Genomic DNA, 15,389 nt, shown 5'->3' with positions numbered 1-15,389 from the left:
AGCAGTGGCACAGTAAGATAATGAAATCACCTTGACTAGTGAGACTAATGAGAAAGTTGTTTGCTGGGTTGTTTTACAGTTAGAACAGTTTGTGCCTTTTCCAGGTACGAAAAAATTAATCCAAGTTGCTGAAATAAAACCTTCACAGTTTGTAAATTCAATAGCTAAAAATCACCGGCTGTCCAAAGCAAGAACACCGTCTCAGGCTCTGAGTTCAGGCACTGTCAGTGTATCTGCTGACAAAGATAAAGGCACATCCCTCAGAAGTCTGGTTGGTCAAAATCTTTGGCATTTACAGATCTATGGATGAACATATGAGTGCACACAGACATACATACACAAAATTTTGGAAGACAGGTTCAAATGCCTTTCAAAAATGTCTGTTGTTACAATCCGAGTGGGGAACAAGAGGTAACAGGTGTGGATGGACCAGTATTTTTCAGTTGCTGTCTAACACTATTTAAGAGGAAAAGCGTTTCATTATCATAATTTTTTTTAAAAATTAAAATTTTTATAAACATAAATTTGTTACTTTTTGAAACAATTGTTTATCAAAAAGCAAACTATGAAATATTTTCATCTTGTATTACCAATAAATCTGTTTTTGTCAAGAGTCAGAAATAATTTTACCAACTCCTTTCCGGAAATCACATTTGTTGTAGCAAGTTTTTCATCTTTGACTAATTTCACCAAATCACAAATGCATTTTCCTTTAAATTCCTCCAAAGTAATTTTGTTTTAATTGAAAAACTAAGACCTTGATAAAAGCAAAACAAGGAACAACTGGACCGACTCTGAAAAAAAAAAAAAGGCTTGAAGATTGAGGTGGTGTTTAACAAATATGACTAAAATTCTGGGGGGAAGTCCTTCCTGCCATGTAAACAATCCTTCAAGCAGCCTGTTACTCATCATCAGTTGGCCAGTTTCTCCTAAACACTGGGGCAGAAGTGGTCTTGTGGAATGTACAACACAAAGAAGCCTGGGAAATACAGATAACAACCTCTTTTCAACCTGTTTTTGCCTCTGTGTGTATATATAAACATACACACATACACCTGTGTGTTTATACTCCATTGCTGCAGGCAAGGGAACTTCACTCACACCACCACAAGGGCCAAATCTACACCATTAGTTCCTCAAGGGCACCTCTTTGCCAACACACCCAGTTTATACTCATTCTCTTGTCCCCAACCCCAACAATACTGCTGCTACTCCAACTTCATGGGTTTTGCCTCCTTCTGGAAGTTGTGCAGCTCCCAAATTTCCTCTCTCCTCATAATCTGTTCTTTCCCCACCCCACACACATCTCTCAGAAGGTTTTGATTGGGAATCCTCTATGGTAAGAACATCATCTGTATCAGAGATGGGGAGGGAAGGGAGGAGGGTCCAGAGAGGCCCTGGGGTGTTTGTGGGCCAAGATTAGCAGGAAACTGGCTTGTCACAGCTTCACTGTGAGCAGAGAAGAAAGAGGGCTGAGCCTGGTGTTTCTCAGTCTCCACAATTGCCACTTGATGGTCCACAGCTGTTTACAGAATCATAAAATCGTGGAATGGTTTGGGTTGGAAGGGACCTTAAAGATCATCTTGTTCCAACCCTCTGCCACGGGCAGGGACACCTCCCACTAGACCAGGTTGCCCCAAGCCCCATCCAACCTGGCCTTGGACACTTACAGGGATGGGGCAGCCACAAGTGATATAAAAGTAGGGATAAGGAGAGAAAGAAGAGGGGAACTGCCCCAGTTTGCACCAAAGGACTCCAGCTAAAAGGAGTGACTGCCTCAACCTTTGCATGAGCTTCCTGCAACTGCTACAGCCACCACAACCTCATTCCAGCCTTGCCTGACAGAACTGAGGATAGCAAACAAAATCTGGCCCATGCTGTCCAGATTAGACAGAAATATTTTTTCATTCTTTTTTTCCAAGTTCACAGTACCCTTTGTGGCATTTGGTATTGACTTTGTACCGATGCTCTTCCATCAGAACAGCATTTTGCCAGGCTTGCTCTAGGCTGTGTAAGATTTACACTACATGTCCTAGTGCAATAAGAAGAGAGAAGGATGTTGAGGGCTTGTTGTTTGTTGGTTTCTGGGTTTGGGTTGTTTTTAGACAACAGACAGAGGATAAGCTCTTTCAGCCCTACTAGTTTCAAAAATTAAGGATAGAGATCACACCTCATGATGTTGGTTTTCTGTAAAGCAGGAGTAGATAATGTCTAGTAATCATCTCTCACTTCCTTGCAATATAGCAGACTTTAATGAGAGGAAAAGACACAGCATTATCATGAGCCTTTCCTTAATGAAAATTATTTCAAATCCTGAAACCCAGGGCATACATCAAAGACATAATTTTCATTTTGTTAGCAAATCTTTTCTTAAAATACCATTTTCCGTTTTTATATGTAAATGTGATCTTCAGGGAAGGAAAAAAAATCAATTTTCCATTAAGATGCATCAATGAATTAAAGCCATCAGCAAGAAAGTTCAAATTCTTTCTGAAGAACAGACTTAAAGGTCAACCTGCAGACTTTAAACCTTTTCTTCTGACATTCTGATTGTACAGTATTATCAAGCCAAATAATCAATTAAATAAACTAGGGAAATTGCATTACTATTCATTTTTTAAGGGAAGCAAAAATAGGGAGGAGGAAAATGATGTAATGTAGGACAAGCAATCCTTAGTTGATACACCACAGGTTAGGCAATAGAATAAGCACCAAGGTCTCAAGGGAAGGGATCCCAGCTGATCCTCAATTTTCCCCCTCTCTCTCAGCTAAGGACAACCAGAAGTTACTGGTGTTCCTTAAGAACTGACCCAACAGGTCCCACTTCATGACTGCCTGGATCGGGATTGTTTGACTCTGAACTGTGCTGTGGCACAGTGAGAAATTAGATTTCTGGACTCCAGCACTCACAGCCCACCTATGGAACGGGATACCACAGCAAAGGAAGCTGAATTAACCTGTATCCCATCCAGAGCTGAGAGGGGCACACATTCATCCACTTCTCTTGCCAGAAGTGCCCTGATGATACAATTCCTGCAGCTCCCTGCACTGCAGCCTCAGAGGTGACTTGCTCCTCCAGGGAAAGAGCACCCACTACACTGCCAACCACGTGAGCTTCACCCGACCCAGATGCAAAAGCCACATCTGCTGCAGGAGTGAAATATAATTCATTGGACTGAATGTGTACATAAACTGGCTGGAGAAACCAGTGCTGGTGAAAATGCCAGCAAAAATAGCAAAAATGTTCGTAGAAAGAGGCTGCACCTGTATTTAGATCAGTAAACAGGCAAGATTTGAAGCACAGAAAGATGAATGTTTTGCTAGTTATATGCAGGTCCTTCACCACTGTTTCTGACAGCACTTGCTGTACTGAAAAGCCCCCAAAAGAACAGGCAAGTACCCCAGTGCCTCTGCCACTTATATTTTGACAGAAGTAATAGTGTGACACAATCTTGCAGAGAAGGGAAGGTGGATTTAAATGTACCTTCCTCTTTGCCTTAGGCTTTTAAAAATGGAGGCATCTTGGAACGTGAGGATCTAAAGAAAAATTTACAATTATAGACAGTAAAAACTAGAGTTTGTAATTGCAGAATAATAAATAAAATCTGGCTACTTGGAAGTGTGAACAGCAGTAACTTATCCAACAATAACTATGTTTATGCAACACCGAGTTCAAGGGGAAATTGAGTTAGTCCTTCTTCACAATCCATGATTATTGATCATTTTAGCACATTTTGTTACTCCCCTCTCAGCAGAGGCTGATGTGACAATTGGTCTGGGAAAAGAAAAATGTCAGTTGCCTGTGGAGGTCTCTAGAAAGTCTGCTACCTCTTAACACCTCTGGGGAAACCTTGTTGATAAATAAAGGGCTGCCACACAGGATATGCAAAAAAAAAAAAAAAGAAACTACTAAGAAAGACTAAGTTAGCAAGGGCAAATTCAGCAGTGAACAGACTAGTAAGGCCCAAGTGAGGCTCAAGTCAGGGATTTGACACTTTGCAGGTCAGGAGAACAATTACACGGAAGCTGGGCCAAATATGCTAAATTAGAAAGTAAAGAAAAATCAACCAATTTTTCATCTGCTCTAGTGAAAGAAGGCAGATACACAGAGCCATAACACTTGTGACATTCAGTTCCTTTTATCACTAAAGTCAAGTAACACAAATTGACTTCATGCCAGTTTATGGCTCCAGCCGGACCAACAGACCTTTCATTAGCTGTGACTCTTGTGAGAAGGTGTCCTAATCAAAACTCTTGAAGGTCTGGGGTTTGCAGTGATAAGTAATGACTGGCATGGGCAGCCACCCACCCACAGCACCTCCACACACAGTTTATCTGCTGATGCTTCACATGAGCCACCCCAAGTCTGGCAGATGGGTAAGCAAAGCTCTGCTCCCACACGGGTTAATCAGGAGAGCACAGTCCCCGTGGCAGACAGGGCCACCCCACTGTGTGATTCTGGCTGTACCACCTAGTGCTAAAAGAGCCCTCAACCCCCTGGCAGGACATCCTAGCCTTGGCTTGGCACAGCACTAACCCAAATATATAATGCTTTCAAATGAAAGACAATTCAATTTATAAGCAAGCCAGAGGACAAGACAATTTGTACTTTTGTGCATAATTGTGTTGGAAACACATCTGAACAGCTCCTCCCAGAACTGCTGGGGAACTTGGGTGTGTTACTCCATCCAAGCTGACTGAGGGAAGGAAAGGGAGACGGAAAACATGTGATTCTCCTTCAGGCCCAGATTCCTTTATACCCTGCAGTGCCACCAAGAGGGAGCAGAAAAAGGGGCATCCTCCAGACCCCTGGCTCTACCCCTGGAGCCCCTCCAGCCCTCACCCTCTTTGACTTCCCAGGGTCTTAGAAAGCCAGCTGCCCACCTCAGCAGCAGGAATGAGGAACCTCCAGGGAGCTGTGCAGGATGTGCAACATGTTTTATTTGTGCCCCTACTCCCCATCAGCGAACTGTGGTCTGGGAAGTAGCCGAGGTGCCACGTCCCAAATACCACAGTTCAGGGGTACAAAAGCACTCAAAGCTACTTATATCACATTGCAAGAGTGACTTTCCACAGATGTGGCTGCATCCTCTAAGGGGGAGCTCCTCAGACAAGCCTCACAAGAGGCAGACATCCACATGGAGAAGTAACCAGATAGGCAGCAGCAGCACTGCAGAAAAATTACATTTACTTGTATCTAGTTCGACAAGTTGGTCAAATGTCTGCTTCTGGGTCACCTGAGCCACACATTCACAGTATTCTGCCCTGAAAAATACATTCTAATCTTGCATTGGTTTTGTATTTGTTGGGGTTTTGATTTAGATTTTTAATTACATTGCCATGGAAAAAGACATCAGAGGCTTAAAACTGTTCCTTTGCTGTGAGGGAAAAAGTTGTGTTTTGTAAATCCAGTCGTATTTTTACACTGTGAGAATTAACAAACCCTGATAAAACTGAGTTTTGTGATACAAGCTGATCCATGATGCAATGCCACCTGCAAAAGGATTTTGTGTCCCGTTTATCTACCACTCCACTGATCTTCATAGCAAAGCTCATGACAATATGTTGAAAATGAGATGGAAGCTAAGCACAGCAGTCAGCTTCAGGTAATCCTGACTCAACAAACACTGTAATCACCTTTCCTGGCTTTTTTTTCCCCTCCTTCCACCACACTCAGTTTCCAGCTTGGTCACACACTCTCAGTGAGCCACTGCAAGGTCTCCTTACCTCGGCTCCCCTCCTGTGGCTGTGCAGCTCATTACTTCCACCTCAGCACCGAGCCTGAGCACGTCTGTACTGAATTATCTCCAAGGTCTTCAGGGCATTCTTCCCAATTCATCAAGGTCATTCCAAATGCTAATCATACCCTCTGATGTTTTGGCTCTCGCTCCCCCCCCCCCGATGTCATCTACAGCGCTGAAAAGAACACACCGTACTCAACATTTGGATCATGAATTAAACTCCCAGGGAGGGCCAGATCCTCTTCCTTCCCCACATCACTCCTTTTTTCCCTCATCCTCCCCATCTTACCCTCACGTCCATCATGGGGAAGCTGCTCCTGACAGCCAACACAAACCTTTGCTCTTCCACAGGAGAGGATGGTGCCCTCCAAAGCCACTCATGGGTGCAAGCAGCCTCCACACTTCTGCTGATGGATCCCTCCCAGCCTCCCTAACTTTTAACCACACAATAGGAAGGAGAAGGAGGTCAAACCAAGGGAGCAAAACAGTGGTAAGGGAAGTTGGGTCTGTTTCTGGGGATATAAAGTGGGATGCAGCAGAGAACTGTGAGCATGGCCTGAGTCACTGTGCTGGTTTTGGCTGGGGTGCAGTTCATTTCCTTCACAGTGGATACTGTGGGGCTGTGTTTTGGGTTTGTGCTGAACACAGGGGTGATCACATAGAGATGTTTTTGTTTTTGCTGAGCAGGGCTTACACAGAGCCAGGGCATTTTATGCTTTTTGTACTGCCACACTGGCAAGGAAGTTGGGGGTGCATGGGAGGTTGGAAGGAGATACATTTGGGACAGGTGACCCCACCTGACCAAAGGGATATTCCAGACCATATGATACCATGTATATAAACTGGGGGTAAGAAGAAGGAAGGGGAGGAGTTTGGAGTGATGTTGTTTGTCCTCCCAAGTCACTGTTAGGCGTGATGGAGCTCTGCTCTCCCAGAGATGGCTGAGCACCTGCCTGCCCATGGGAAGCAGTGAATCAGCTCCTTGTTTTGCTTTCCTTGTGTGCGTGGCTTTTCCTTTCCCTATTAAACTGCCTTTATCTCAACCCAGGAGTCTTCTGGCTTTAAACCTTCCAATTCTCTCCCCGACCCACTGGTGGGGGAGCGATGGAGCAGCTGTGAGGAGGGGCTTGGCTGCTGGCTGGGGTGACACCAGGGCAGTCATGTTATGGGGTGGAGATCACACTGAACCCAGGAGATGTGACATTCAGCTTTGGCCCCTCCACTGTGGGGCTCTCTGAGCCTCATGATCCAGCTGTGGGTGGTGCTGGAGATGAGCAGGTGCAGTGGTGGAAGAGGACACTGGGCAGCACCGGAGGAGGTGGGGAAACCTTCTTCTCCTGAGGAAAGGGGGAGGTTGAGGAAGCCCTACCAGATCCATCTGCAGCCACAACACAAAGGGACGTGCAGACAGACATACGCTGACTGCCAGGTTCAGGTCTCCAGAGGGAAAAGCCAGCAGAGAGGAGAAACAGGAAAGCACAGAAAATGAAGGTGCACAACCAACAGCTACACAGCATCTGAGGATTTCTCCCACCTTTATAAAGACCTGACCCCAAGAATGACCCCAAAAAACCCCCAGGAGGGCTTCTCCCTCCCCAGTCAGCCCCAGACCTCTGCTCTGCTTGCTCTGCTCCACCTGGTGATCCCTGCCTGGCAGATCTGCTCGGGAAGCACATGGCACATCCTTTCCATGCAGAGAACAGGGAGCACAGGACTCGCTTCCCCAGGAAACATCCCCTCAGGGAGAGGCTGCTGTACCCACCACGCACGGGCCCTCTGTTTGTGGAGCTCCATGCAGTCACTTACAGCCATCCCAGGGAAAAAACCTAGGTTGGTCCATGTCCATGGAAGGTAAGAGTCAAAAAATGTGCTTAAGTGGCATCAGAAATAAGGTCAAAACCTTTCCCAAGTATGTGTTTTGAATCATGTCTAAAATGTACTTTTTTTTCCCTTTAGTTTCCTAAAATATATGTACATTTGAGTTAAGGAACTCATACAAAACATGGTAGGACTCAAACATTAGAGGATTATTTTTTATTTCAGTAATTGACAATTTATCCTTCAGAAGCTTTTAACTTCAAGTTTTAGCAGGAAAAATCCTTTTGTCAAAAATTATTTCCAACATTCAGGTTTTATTACAAACTTCCCATTTTCTAAAATAAATTCATAATGCATAACCAGGGGTTAACTAACCCTCCCACATCAAATCAAAATACTGCATTTCCAATAATTTACATTTACATTGTAAGCATTTCTGGTCTCCTGTTTGTATTATTTTGGTAAATAAAAGAGAGAAAAACACTTTAGACATAGTCCTTTTACTCTATCACCTTTTTCTATGTTGTTGCTTGTCTTATGGTGATCCAGGTACAATACCACTAGTAAAGCACGACATTTTATCAGAAATAACTCCACATGTTTTGTCCAAATTTAGTACAGCTTTTCATTGTTTTAATTTATTCAAATGAGAACTTCAGCATTAAGGTGAGATTAATATTTCTAGAAAGAATTTTTTTTTTAAATATTTTTCCTAGGCTTCATTAGAATGAGTTCTGACTCAAAGAATATGAAAGAAAGCAAAATAATTAACTAGATCTAATATGTATTAAATTCAAACTAGCTTCTATTAGCATTTCTTCTAAAGAAGGTATTATTTAGCCTCAGAAAGCAGTACAAAATCAGTCAATGAGCAACAGGAAATAGCAAATATGTTTTGGTATGTAAAGCAAGAATTATCATTTGTTACAGCTCGTTCTATTGCAGCATTTGGCATTTTATTTGGAAGTACTATGTTATGTGATAAATAAGGATCTGAAGCATTGAAAGTTTTACAAAACTAAACATATATATCACCTTTACTTATTTCTTATTACTTTATGTCTGCATGTGTGCCATTACAATATGAAAATTAATTACACCTTTATCCCTAAGTAACAGTGGAATTCCCTTGAGCACACTGATTTTGGCAACCTAAACCTTTTCTGGTTTTACACATGGCACAACTGCAAGAACTTTATACGTTAATTACTTTCTATAATATCATTTAGCCTGCAGCATTCCAAATTAAAAATCACATTTCCATGGCAGAAATTACCCTTCTAACCCCATATTCCTCTGGTAAAACTTATGGAAACTGTAAGATCACTCTTACTTCGGTCACCACTATAAAAATAACATCAAAGTCATGTGCCTTGGATCCTTTTTTTACATAAGGAATTTTCTGTATAATGGATGCTTTTCCTGCCTTAAGTGTCCATGTATATACAGTTGCACTATTATTTTTCCATTAATTTAATTCATGTGCCTAGTACTGTAAAAATTACATTTAATTCATCTCATATGTAAAAGAAACACTTCCCTCACACGAAAAAAATTAATGTTGTTACAACATAAATAATATTTACCTGTTCCTCCTGGCAAAGAGAACAGGTTAGATGATTCATCCATGAAGTCCAAAGTTTCTTCTCCAGATCAACAAGAGGGAACAATCATTAAAGCCCTGGCCATAGCACAGCTGGAAGCAGATGTTCCTTACCTGGACACTTATTCCACTCATTCCCTAACACAAATTCAGAACCATAAAGGCAAGTTATAGAAGAAAAACAAACAAGCAAATAAATAAATAAATCCCCACAAAAAGTATTCCAAAAAACTAAGTTTTAAACAGCATTACTTAGAAAGATTAATTTTTGCCTAGAAAAATAAGAATGATGTAATAAAAATATTGCAGAAAAATAAAGCAATAATTTAATGCTACAAAGAAATCAGGGGGAAAAAAAAAATCAGCCTGAACATAGAAATTCTTTTAAGATGACAATAAACAGCAGTGGGTGGTGAACCCAGGATTGATCCTTGCCCATATATCAGTGATGTGAAGGTGCAAGGAAAACAGAGTCCTTTGTTACCTGCATGTAAATAAGAACACAAGGTAACTTGCAGAAGAACACTGCTCCAGGGCAAGGCCCACCCCTTATTCTCTAATCACTAACAAAAAGCTGAATTATCACAAATTGAATGGTGGCAAACAGGGTAAGTGGATATACATAATTTATCATCCTCCCCTGGGCAGAAAATTCACAATGTTTTACTTCTTCTCAGAACATGCTGCGGTCTCTTGCTCTGCTGCTGCTGGGCTGATGAAGCACAACAGAAGTAAAGGACAGAGTTCAGCAATCCTGGGGACCACCCAACATCATTATTTATTTTAGAGACTGAATTAAGCACAAAGGAAGACGCTGTAAACGTCATTTCAGGAATGAACTCGCTGTACACAACCTTCTGCCATCAGATCTCAGTGAAGGATGGGACAGGATTTCACTCCCAAGGAAAGGTTGTGCCACTGTGCCACCAGCAGGGATTGACAAGAAAAGCAAGGAAGAAAAGGAGGAGGCATGGAGGTGTTGTTCCAAACATGGTGGTTCAGCGCTTCAGACACCACAGAGTGAGGAGATTGAAAAGAGTGAACAAGTAGTAGCACAGTAACTACAACATTTTTCTAGAGAGCTTTGGCATTTTCCAAGATAATGCTGCCTTGTATAGCAGTGATTTACTGTGAGGGTGGGGAGGCCCTGGCACAGGTTCCCCAGAGAAGCTGTGGCTGCCCCATCCCTGGAAGTGTCCAAGGCCAGGTTGGATGGGGCTCTGAGCAACCTGGGATAGTGGAAGGTGTCCCTGCCCATGGCAGGGGGTTGGAACGAGGTGGTCTTTAAGGTCCATTCCAACCCAAACCATCCTGTGATTCTTTGATTACACATTGAAGTCCCTAGTCCTAAGAGCTTTTCTTTTTGAGTAAAATAAGAATTCATTTTTCTGCTGCAGAAGGCAGGTCAGAGGCTTTGCATCACTGTGTGTAAAACAAACCCGAAAAGTCAGCACTTCTTAAAGAAGGAGAAACACCATTTGACTTCTTTAAGAACTTAAAAGTGTTTGACTACAAAAGTGAGGTGGGAAGGTGAAGGGAAGGGAAGGAGAAGTGAGTCTGTCCAGTTTGGGATGGTAAAAGGATCTGTTTTCCAAAGAGCAAGCAAGAACATCCCAGCTCAGCGTCCACCAGCTGCAGAAGCAGCAAAATTCCTGGTAAGTTGGTGTTCACTCTGTCCATCTGTGGCAATATGTATTAAAAATGTTAGATTTGACAGTTCTGGTTACATTTTGCCTAGGACAGGCTTTGCATACATTTGTGAGCATACCAGGCAATGCTAGTATTGGCATTATTCTATAAACAGCCTATTTTCCCCTAAAAATAACCAGAGATGATTATGCTGACTTGCTTTGGTGGCTTTAAAATGCAAGGAAAAATGGAAAAGAATTTAAGTAGAAACAGTTATTTTGCCATCTCTCTTCCTTATTTTCTAACATTTTATTTATACTTGCAGGTCATACAGAAAACAAACTGAAAATGACATCTGGAGAAGGAAAAACTGCCACTGAAAAGACCGTGTGTTATTTTTGAAAATGTCCCTATAAAACAGATACAAGGAAAGTATTTTGCACATGTTGTTATAAACGCTGTGTGGAAAGACTCCAAACAGAATTATGTGGTGTAAACACCTGAGGAATATATTTAAATACATTTAAATGCTGACATTTGAATACTTGGCTGCATGGTAACATAAACACAAAGAAGGATATAGGAGAATAAAGCAGGTGCAGCACACACAGGTGTTTTCATACAGAGAAGTAACACAAGGAATATTTTAAGTAAATATTCTAAAGGCAAATATATCTAAAGAAAGAATCCAGTGCACGTTATTTCATTTGCATCTTTCTAAACCACTCGAGATTTTCTGTCTTCATGTGAAGTCTCAGAAGTTGGCTACTAGAGGCTGTATTTGCTAGACAGCTGTATGATACCTTTAAGTGTTGTACCATAAAATTACCTGGATTTGGGTTTTTTGTGGTCACTTTCCAGGGCATATGAAATCAGCTGCCACAAGATTGTAGGATTTGTCTCTCTCAAGCCCACACTGTAACTGCTACAGAGCTTTTGGGTAATACTTGGAAATGTGCCTGCACCAATAAAGGATTGTATTTCCAGAAATTAGATATTTGCAGTCTCAGAGAACCAGCAGTAAGATCCCAAGGCAAGTAAATCCTTGGAGAACAGGTAGTGGGAAGATGTGCACTTAATGTCATTTGAGAAACTGCGTAAGTATGCACCATCCCAAACTAGAGAAAGCAAAAAAAAACTTGAAGAGAATAAACTTGACAAGCCACAGATTTCCCTACTGGTCTGAAATCATGAACAGGAACCACACAGGAGGTGACAAGTAGGTCAGATTACATAAAATAATGTATTTAAAATTAAAAAAAGAGAAAGCACAGCCAAGCAACAAAAGGTAATATAACTGGAACACAGAACAATCCAAAAGCATTCCATAATATTACTGATTGGAAGAAAAAGATTAGCAAGAGCTGACGCTCTGTTCAGTGAGATGGGGGAAACCATCAACAGGAAAAGAAACAAAATCTGTGTCTTTGCTAGAAAGATGAGCAGAAATTACATAATTAACACAATGTAACACAAAGGTTAGATTTTTTAATGTCACCTGTGGGCCTGAGCAAGCTGAGGTAGGTTGGCAGATGTCATGGAGAACTCAGGAAAGATGGACATGATTGTAAAAGATATAGGAAATACAGCTCAGGGAAAAGTGTGGGAACTATTTTTAGTGAGCCTGATTTCCATACAAGAACAATACTTAGCAGTCATACAGCACTTAAAAGGGAAAAGAATAATACACAGTATAGATTTCCAAAGCCAAATTATGTCATGTCAAATTTTCCTCTTAAAGTGAGAGGCACTGTTAAAAACAGAGGAGCTGAAGATGGCACACAGTCTGTGCTTCAGAAGGCTTTGAGATTACCTCACAAGATTATTCTCACAAATAAGCTGAGGCAAGAATATGATAACATTAATGCAAAACCTGCCAGAAAATCACAATACTTATTTGCAATTCAATGCTGACCTGGGAAATTTTATTATGTTACCCCAGATGAAAGGATTCAACAGATTCATTAAGGATTTGAATGATGGGACACAGCACGGTCTTTAAAATTCCAGCTGACCTTAAGGTGGGAAAGCTGCAAGCAATGCAGGGCTAGTTAGAATTTGGAATAGTCCTGGTAAATTGAAACACAGGGCTCCTACTTAAGTTAGTGAAAATTATGTCTTTCAAATTAAAAATACTTGCACAGATATCTAATATGGACTTACTGGTCTAATTTCAGATATGGTCTTGAAAGGCTTTTATATAAATGAACATTATTCATTTCCCAAGCCTGAGAATTTAAAATTATAGAATGCCATAGCAAAGCTTTCTATCCCACTGTATTGACAGGCTCTTTTATTACTTATATACTGTATTTGCATGAAGAGCCACAGGTTTCTTCAGTGAACTTGATGGATGAATGAGAAAACTCTTCAAGGTCTTTTTTGCACCTCTATTACCTACGTGTGGTCTTACAAGCTATGATGCCACAGAGCTCAAATTCTGCCAAGCCAAGAAAATCATTCATTTCTTTATTCATTTTTCTATGACATCACTTCAACACCTATAGTCCAGATTCATTTAGATACTAGGAATATTAACCCTTTCACCAACTTCCAACATGTTGAAGCCAGTTAATCTAGGCTTCCCTTTTTCCCTGCAAGGAAGAACACATCTTTTTAGAATATGATTTGTTTGAGCTGCTCTAGAAGTCTATATTAGGATGCTGCAACCAAGAGCACCTAATGCAACAAGCTCATTAACATCTATACCACAGATTGTGATAAAGTCCAGGGAAAATAATCCTGTTTTACTGGAAAACACTACCTGTAACCATGAATGGAATACCTTGGTCCTCCAAACCACACAGAGAATTAGCAACTGCAGAATGGGACCTGGAAAGCCTTGAACAATGGGCAGCACCTGAGACTGCCATAAAACAAGTCACATCATGGAATCACAGAATATCCTGAGTTGGACGGGACCCACAAGGATCATGGAGTGCAGCTGTTCCACAAATCAAACTTAATCCTGACAGGTAAAGGAATATACTCTGAAAACCAGAAGTCAGTCAAAACAATAACCTTAGTTTACAGCAGCACCAAGGAGTGGCTATTACTGAAAGCAATTAATATTTTATCAACTTTTACATCGGTGCCAGAGCACTGCAAGGAAGAAGCAGCCTAGGTCCCTTCCAAGATGAGAAAGGAGCCCCCAAGCCCCACCCCAAGTAGAAAGAGGAGCTTTTCAGCAGCATTTTTCACAACCACGTAAGTGCTTGGGAGGAAAGCGGGAGAAAGACTCCAGCATCAACTCAAACTTACGTAAAAGTAACCCAAAAATAGCAAATATGATGGTTCCTTGTGCTCCTCTGTAGCAGCACTTCCTCCAGTCCCCAGAGGTATTTTGGGACTTGATCCTTGAGTTCATTGGAGACCCAAACACCACATTAGGGAACCCCAATACAAAAGCTGAAACATCATACTCAAACTCCGTCCCAACAGGAAAAAAATCCCACCTAAGCCCTCAAGTGAAGAGATTCCTCCCACACAGTCTATGTTGTGAAGTCTTCCGCTTCTGCTGTGTTTTCTTTTTTGGAATTTCCAAAGACAGAAACGGAAGGACATGCCTTGATGCAGGGAAAGGGGAAGATGGAAGAAGAAAAGCAGGAGGAGCCACAGCAGGTGCAGACTTTGACACCTGAACAGGAGGTCGGTTACTCTAAGTCTAAGCACTGGTGCTCATTTACAAAGGACAAAAAACTCACCAGGGGTTCATTTCTAACAGAATTGCAACACTTTAATAATGAATGTCTTAAAAACAACTAAAATACAAACTTTAACCATTGATTTGAAGAGGGGATTCAGCTCCTGAGCAAAATTACATTAAACATCCAAGAAAGTATGAACAGTACAACAGTACCCCAGAGCTGCAGTCACACAGATAGACAGTGTCACACCTGCTCCCACAGACTTCTGTCAATAAGAAGATGACTTATTAAGAAAAAAAGTGTTTTGCATTCTTAAAAGCTGAAACATTTTATTAATTACTAACAGTGCATCCTTTTAACAAGGGAACATAAAAATCCAAACAACAAACCACAAAACCAACAAACGCACAACACAGCATCAGTTCAAGAGAAAGACTGTTTCACACAGGTGCAAGGCCCAAAGTTTCTTTATCCCAGCAGCTGTTCAAAGGTAAGTCATTGCATTTTAGAGGCTCAAAGGCTCTGACACTGCCACAACCCTGAGTTACCGACAGAAACAGAGGCAGAATGAACTAACGTCTTAAAACTGCACTTTCCAACCCTGACAGGCCCAATGTCTGAGTCCTGCAGAAATGGAAAAGAAAATATGATTATTTCCTCTGCAGACTTCACAAGATGGTGCTCCTGAGTGTTCCTCTCAGTGTTCCTCCTCAACCAGTAATTATTTACTCTAGTCCTGCCCCCAGTGCACCAATACATAACAGTCAAGAACATGTAATAATCCAAACAGGATATGGCAGAGTATCTAAAACCAAACTCAACTGAGTTCACCTTTGCACAAAAGAACAAGTGCCCTATAAACCAATTTGGCTTTTCCTCATGAACTCTTAGTAACAAAGGTAGACCTGAAAGGTGGTATTTTGGTGAAGTTTATCTGGTTTGGGTTTTTTG

The sequence above is a fragment of the Neopelma chrysocephalum genome, unplaced genomic scaffold (genome assembly GCF_003984885.1).
Source record: "Neopelma chrysocephalum unplaced genomic scaffold, ASM398488v2 Primary Assembly neopelma1_149, whole genome shotgun sequence".
Taxonomy (NCBI): Eukaryota; Metazoa; Chordata; class Aves; order Passeriformes; family Pipridae; genus Neopelma; species Neopelma chrysocephalum.
The sequence above is the reverse complement of the archived record's forward strand: the minus strand, read 5'-3'. Positions refer to the sequence as shown.